The sequence below is a fragment of the Nuphar pumila genome, chromosome 9 (assembly GCF_984573655.1).
Source record: "Nuphar pumila chromosome 9, dmNupPumi1.hap1.1, whole genome shotgun sequence".
Lineage (NCBI taxonomy): Eukaryota > Viridiplantae > Streptophyta > Magnoliopsida > Nymphaeales > Nymphaeaceae > Nuphar > Nuphar pumila.
The window spans coordinates 46,643,411-46,650,760 of NC_143257.1; the positions used below are offsets into that span (position 1 = coordinate 46,643,411).

General features: G+C 37.7%; 1 non-coding gene across 1 annotated transcript; it reads left to right on the plus strand.

Moving 5' to 3' along the window:
* The first annotated feature begins 764 nt into the window (after positions 1-764).
* On the plus strand, positions 765-867 carry LOC149828581 (small nucleolar RNA R71). The gene has a single exon (XR_016434500.1). It is a non-coding gene; the product is annotated as a small nucleolar RNA R71 (small nucleolar RNA).
* Positions 868-7,350: the final 6,483 nt, after the last annotated feature.

Below are 7,350 nucleotides of genomic sequence, written 5' to 3' on the forward strand. Positions count from 1 at the left end.
TGTCCCATTTGCGATTCTAACTTCACAATGGATTGCGTATGCGAGCTCAAAATCTGGCTACACTTCTCGAAGGCGTTCTGATTAGAGGTTTTCACCTCTTGGAATGCCTGGAGAAGTCTCTCCTCAAAAGATGTCTACGGGGTAGACTCCTGCTGAATCAGGGGAGGAACTGAAGAAGAAGAAGACTGAGAATAGCTTGGTCTCTGGAATGGCTGAGTAAAAGATGGCTGCCGAACTGGCTGAGAGGAAGTAGGCATCTGCATGGAAGACTGTGGATTCTTCCATGAAAAATTGGGATGGTTACGCCAACCCGGATTATATGTCGATGAAAATGGGTTATTCGGCGGTCTGACGTAACCCTGAGCTGCCTGAACTTGTTCTTGAACAAATTCAGGGTACTGAGCTACCGAAGGGCACTCAGTGATCTCGTGTGCCGGACTGGCATAAAGAGTACACACCTGCTGTGTAGTGGATGGTCCTGAGAGAAGCTGGTCCAGCTTCTGAGCAATCATGTCTACCTTGCACTGTAGTGCAGTAGATGGATCAATCTCAAGAACACCAGCTTTCTTCTGAATGCTGGGTGTGGCTCTATCAGAATGAGAGCTCGAAGCATGGTGGAGTGAATTCTCGACCAATGTATCAAATAGCCTCCATGCTTCGTCCTCGCTCTTGAGCATGAATGTCCCTCCACATGAAGAGTCGATCATCTACGATTCTTGTCAGACAATCCATCATAGAAGCTCTGCACCAGTTGCCATTTCGGCACCTGATGATGGGGACATTTCCTGAGGAGATCCTTCATTCTCTCCCAGGTCTCATGAAAGCGCTCACCATCTAGCTCTGAGAAGCTAGTGATGTCTCTACGATATTGGTTCGTACGACCAATGGGAAAATATTTCTGAAGAAACTCCTATTGCAATTGATCCCATGACTCTATTTCTACAGAATCTAAGGACTTTAGCCAATACTTGGCTTTGTCCTTCAATGAAAAGGGGAATAGAGTCAACCTTAAAGCATCATCATCGAAATTCTGTATCTTAACAATAGAACAGATTTTGAGGAATTCATCTAAATGTCGGTAGGGATCCTCATGACTAAGGCCATAAAATGATGGAAGCATCTGAATAATGCTGGCCTTAATCTCATAATGCGGCGCTCCTACATCGGGTCTCCGAATGCAGGATGCCTGAACATAGTCTGTGGGAATGAAGTATTCCCGCAGAGGGCGTGAAAGAACTGGGGGTGGAGGTGGAGGATCCATGTCAGCCATTGTTGCCGAACTTCGATGAGAATGTAAAATTCTCTCTGGGTTGTCAACAAATGGGTGTAATGGGGTTCCTAGACCTCGTCGCCCCTGCATACACTGGTACTAAGACCAGATGTAAGCAAACGACCTAAATCTAAGAAAAATAAACTAACACGGGTACTAAAATGTAAATAACACAAAATAGACAATTCCTAAACAAATATGCTAAACTAATTATGTCGGAATGATCTAACTAAGTAAATGAAATAACAAATTAAACTACTCTAAAGTACTGAAAAGATAAATACAGGAAATCACAAACTAAGTTTTTCTAAAACCCACCTGTCTAATCGCTCCTTGCAGAATGAATTTCAAGTGAATCCTAGAAATATAGAACATGAATCCTATATTTACTAACTATGTTAATCCTATATTCACTTACTAATCCTACTAACTAAAAATAAAACAACTAATTAACTAAAACAAATTAATAAATCAAACTCTAAGAAATAAAGTAATTAATTCGCCGTTCCCCGGCAACGGTGCCAAAATTTGGTTGATAATTTGAAATGATCTTTTTAAAACAATTATTTTCAATAAAACTTTGAAAAATCATCAACCAAAAATATAAAAACCAACTTTCCACAAAGTGGTAAGTACGGGTCGAATCCTCAGGGAACAGGAATTAATCACAATATTTCTAGAAAATTTAATTTATTAATGACAAATGTCAATCTACAATTATAAAGTTAATACAACTACAAATAATCACTAAAAGGAAAATAAACAAGCACTCAGTCTTCTGCTCCACACCAAGGGTATTTCTGTCTTTTCGCCAATTAGAGAATCTTCTCACTTGGACAATAACCTTGGAAACTAAATATGCTTTTCAACCTAAAAATGCAGAAAAATACAAAGTTAGTATCCTATTCTAATAATGCAAACAATAACTAAAACAAATTCTAATTTTACGAAAATAATAAAACAAATGCTATTTATCAAACAAAAATTAAATAAAATACTAAATTAATTCTAAAATTAACCAATATAATTCTACTAATGCTGTATGATGATTATGCAACTCCTAAAATGCAGAAACTACTGAAAACAAGTCTAAATTGCCGAAACTAAGAAAATTACGAAACTGCCCCTAACTAGTGTCAAATAGCATTCTGACAGGTTATCGGAAAACCACTGTTTGACAAAGCAAACGAGGTCCGATTTTCCCAAAATTTGTTCTGTTCTGCAACTGACAGATTAAACAAAATGACAGTTGTTACAGAATTGAAAAACAGTATCTGGAACTCCAGATATAAGCGTTTCAAATCTGGGAAAAATCAGGATATCGCAAGTCCTGTAATTTGAAATCCAGAAAAAGCGGTTTTCGCAAAACACTTAAAAATCAGACCAAATCAACTCCGAATGCAATCTAAATGACACTGTATAACAGTGTATATGCAGATGACTATTACGAATACGCTAAATGCACGACGAATAAAATATGATAAGCAATTTATGACTAGAACTACGTTAACTAACAATGCAAATGCAACTATGCTAAACAATAAAATGTAATCCGACTACTAAGTTAAATAATATCTAATTACTAATTCAAACACTCACAAAACACATTTCACACATACTTCTACACTAAAACTAAATTAAATAACTATACTAATTAGTAGAAAAATCAAAATAAATAATGCTAAACGAAATTAATTAACTAAAGAACAAAGGCTAGGGTTAGGGTTCACTCGGTTGACTCAACGAAGCTTGGTTTTGACTTGGGTAGGTTCGGTTAACTTGGGTAGGCTCAAGCTATGTTTGACTCGACTCGGACTAGTGTGGGCTTGGCTAGGTTTGGCCTAACTAGTTGGGTTCGGTTTTGAGTTGACTTAGTCAACTAGGTTCGGTTGATTTAGGTGGCTCGGTTGACCTAAACTTAGGTTGGGTTGACTGGGTTAAGGTTGAATCGACCTCGGGTTTGTCTTGACTTTGACTTAGGATAGGCTAAGTTGACTTGACTAGACTTGGTTAGGGTTAGGTCTAGGTCTTGGACTCGGTTTAGGGTTGACTTAGTCAACTAGGTTCGAGTAAAATTAACTCAACTAAGTTTGACCCGACTTAGGTTTGACTAGGCTCGAATGGGATAAGGTAAGCTCGGTTGACTCCCTAGGTTTAGACTAGGGTTTGACTCGAGTTAGGTTTAGGTCTTTGACTAGGCTCGAGTTGTGTTTGACTTGGGCTAGGGTTCAAGTTGACTTGGACACAAGGCACACCTAACTAAATCAACTAGGTTAACTCGGTTAGGTTTGGTTTCAATAGGTGGACTAAGGTTGATTCGACCTAGGTGCGGTTTTGATTAGGTTCAGTAGAATCGGTTTTGACTAGGCAAAAGGGGTTAGACTAAGGTTTGACTCACTTAAATTGGGTCAATTAAAGTAGCACCTTATTAACTCACCTACAATTACTTCAAAGTTGCCGATTTTAATGAAGGAGGTTAGAAAAATAAAGTAATGATTATCAATGCTCAATTTGGAATTGCTTTGGATTCTCCAAAAACCGCCCCACTGAATGAGGGAGTTACTCTCCTTAATTGTATTTAAACTCTCACTTTGGAAAATGAAAAGTCCAATTTAGAAGAAAACCCCACGATTTTTGCTTTCCCAACTTGAGTAAAGAGCATTTATTCCTTTCTGAAAATCGTGGAACTTAAATTGGAATTTTAGTTTAATTTCAAAAACACTTTCCAAGATCAAAAAGTAACTCCTACTTTAATACACATCCAAAATTTAATTCCACTTTAAATATCCCACACGATTTTTGGGGAATCCACTCTTTCCAAAAACTTTTTAAATGCACTTACCTTAATTGCCACCCCTATCAAAATCGCCACCTTCAATTGGCTCTACTTTCTAAACTAAAAGAATTAAATCTACCTAGGGAATAAAAGAAATTAAATGAAAAATCGATTTCCTAGGAGTTAATGCTAACCTATTTCCCAAAACCTACTTAATTAACCCCTAAAAACGGCTAGGAAAGAAAACCTTAATACATTGAACCTAGACACCTTCCTAACTCAACTAATGACAATTAAGACTTTCTAAAAAAATCAACCAAGAGCTCAAGAGGAGCTCTAATGGCTGCCGCCCCACCTTGGGGAAGAAGAAGATCCACACGAAAATAAAAATAAAAAAAAATAAAAATATAAATGAACAAAAAGCAATAAAACTACATAACCACTAATTTGATAAAACTAAATTAGAAAATAATAAAAAGGACTCCTAATTACACAATTGCTAACAAGAAACAGCACTATGCTGGAATTAAAAACATGAAGAAAAGAAAACTTGATTTTTTTTGTAATTTTTTTCAATAGACTCAAAACACAAAAACAAAAAATGCTAAAAACGATTATTTAGAACTAGCCTAAACGAATGGAATGAACTAACACGACTATATACTGCTGTTAACACCCAAAACACACAGCAACTACACGGTTTTGCCAACATCAACACATACATTTAACAAAAATACAAAGATCGGCTAGAATATCTCTAGCCGATTTTTTTTTTCTTTTTCAAAAATAAAATCAAAAAAAGACACAAGCACAACCCACGAATAAAATGAACTAAAATGAACTTTTCTAATGGGATTTTCAGCAAAACAACACAATACACATGCTGAACAAAAAAAAATATCAAAACAAAGAAAAATATTTTTGTAAAAATCAAGAATCGGCTAGAAATAGTCTAGCCGATTTTTAGATTTTTGCTTTTCAAGTGAAATCAAAAGCACCCCACACAAAACCGACTAAGGTGAATCAAAATAAACACTTTTTTTATTGGATTTTCTGTAATACAGCCCCAAGAACGCCTATGAGAAAATTGAAGAATCGGCTAGATGAAGATCTAGCCGATTTTAATGAAAAGAATGAAAAATCTAAAAAAAATAGATTTCAATGAATCAAGCAAACAAATAAACCTATTCTAACGTGCTGGCCTATGCACAAAATCTAATCTAAGGTTGAAACGAAAAGAAAAATAAGAAACACTCAGAAAATAAGAAAAGAAAACCACACACACTTTGGTTTTAGCTAGAAGAGAAGGAAGAAGAAGACCTACCTCTTGGAAGATCCGACGACCGGGGGGATGAAGAAGAGCGGACCGTGGCTGGAAATGGACGTCCTATGCAGTTCGAGAATGTTGTACTTCACCAAAAAAAATGGCACCTTTGCAGCTGCTACACGTTGGAGATCCACCGACGATGGAATGTGAGCCGATTCTCGATCGGAGGGTGTAGAAAGCCAGATGGAGGTAGGGCCGGCTCACCTTGGTGGTGTGTTTCGCACTCCCGCACAAGGTTAATGGTCTCCACCTCTGCTACAACTGCAAAAATACAGAAAAATGATGAATACTACAGCAAGGAACAAGAATAAAATGAAAAGAACACAAAGGGGATTGAAATATGCTTGGAACCCAAGCATAGGCCGGTCTTCAATGGCCAAAACGTGGAGGGCTGGAGGGGAAGAAGATGCTGGAGTTAGAATCACTGCAAGGGGCGTCCAAACATAGTCAAAGACGCCTAGGGTTCTTTAAAAAAAACTATTTATAGTTTTGACATTTTTCAGAAAGAAGGTTAAAAAAATAAAATTTGCTAGGCGCCACTTTCTGGGGGGTTTTCAGAAAAACTTTTTGAAATGGATATGGATAGGCGTGTGGGTTGGGCTTTGGGCTTTCTAAGAGTTGATCCAAGGTCCAATTAACCTAATTGGGTCGGATATGGATCCGATCCACCTCGAAATCCATGCCCAAACAGTGAAATAGCCATAACTCTCTCATTTTAACTCCGATTTTTCTGAAATTCGAACCATAGCCCCTTACTATCAAAACACATCTAAACATGGGTTTAAAACCTTAAACTTGATACAAAATGCATGAAAAACTTGTTTACATGATATGCATTTCATGCATCATCAGTAAGCACTGGATAAGGGTGAAAATTTGGGGTGTTTACAAGAGACCACGCCTCATCCTCACTCTTGAGCATAAAAGTGCCCCCACAAGACGAATCAACCATTTGACAGTGCTTCTCAGTAAACCCATCATAGAAATACTGCACCAACTGCCAACGAGGCATCTAGTGATGGGGACACTTGCAGAGAAGATCTTTCAATCTCTCTCAAGACTCGTGAAATTGTTCTCCCTCAATTTGAGAAAAATTGGTTATAGCTTTACGAAATTGATTCATTTTACCAATTGTTAAGTACTTTTTGAGGAATTCGCGTTGCATTCCTTCCCAAGTAGTAATACGAACCGTCTGAAGAGATTTTAGCCTGTGCTTGGCTTTATCTTTGAGGGAGAACGGAAACAAAGTTAACCTCATAGCATCATCTCCAAAGTTATTGATTCGCATTGTCGAGCAAATCTCAAGGAATTCGTTGAGATGACGATATGGGTCCTCATTGCTAAGGCCATAAAACGAAGGTAGCATTTGAATCACACTGGCCTTAATCTCAAAATGACTCGCTCCTACATCAAGTCTCGTGATGCAGGAGGCGGGAGTATACATATTTGGCATGAAGTACTCCCTCAAAGGACAGATCAAATGATGATCATCAGCCATTGCATACTCCTTGGAGTAGACCAGTGTAGCACACGTCCTAACTTTCGGTTTTTTCCCTAACTAACGCACTAAGCGGTCAAACCACGCAAACCACAAAGCGAGTAAACTAAAAACAACAAAAACTAAACAAACACCACGTAGTTGCACATAACAGATATTATGCAAAGAAAGTATGAAATCTATGTGTACGGTACCAATCATACACAGTCACCTCTAAGGGGATCCTAGTGGGTGGGCTGTGCAGAAAAGTAAGCTATTCTCTATGATATGCACATACGTGGTTCTACTCCTAAATGCAAATAAACACTAAGCAATAAAGTGAATACTAGTATTACGCCGTTCCCCGGCAATGGCGCCAAAAATTTGATGTCTTCTTGAAAAGTGAATACTTGTAATTTTGAAAAGATTTTTATATGTAAAACATGTGAAAACCAGACATCAAATAATAAAAACCGGTTCTCACTAGTGAATGAGACCGT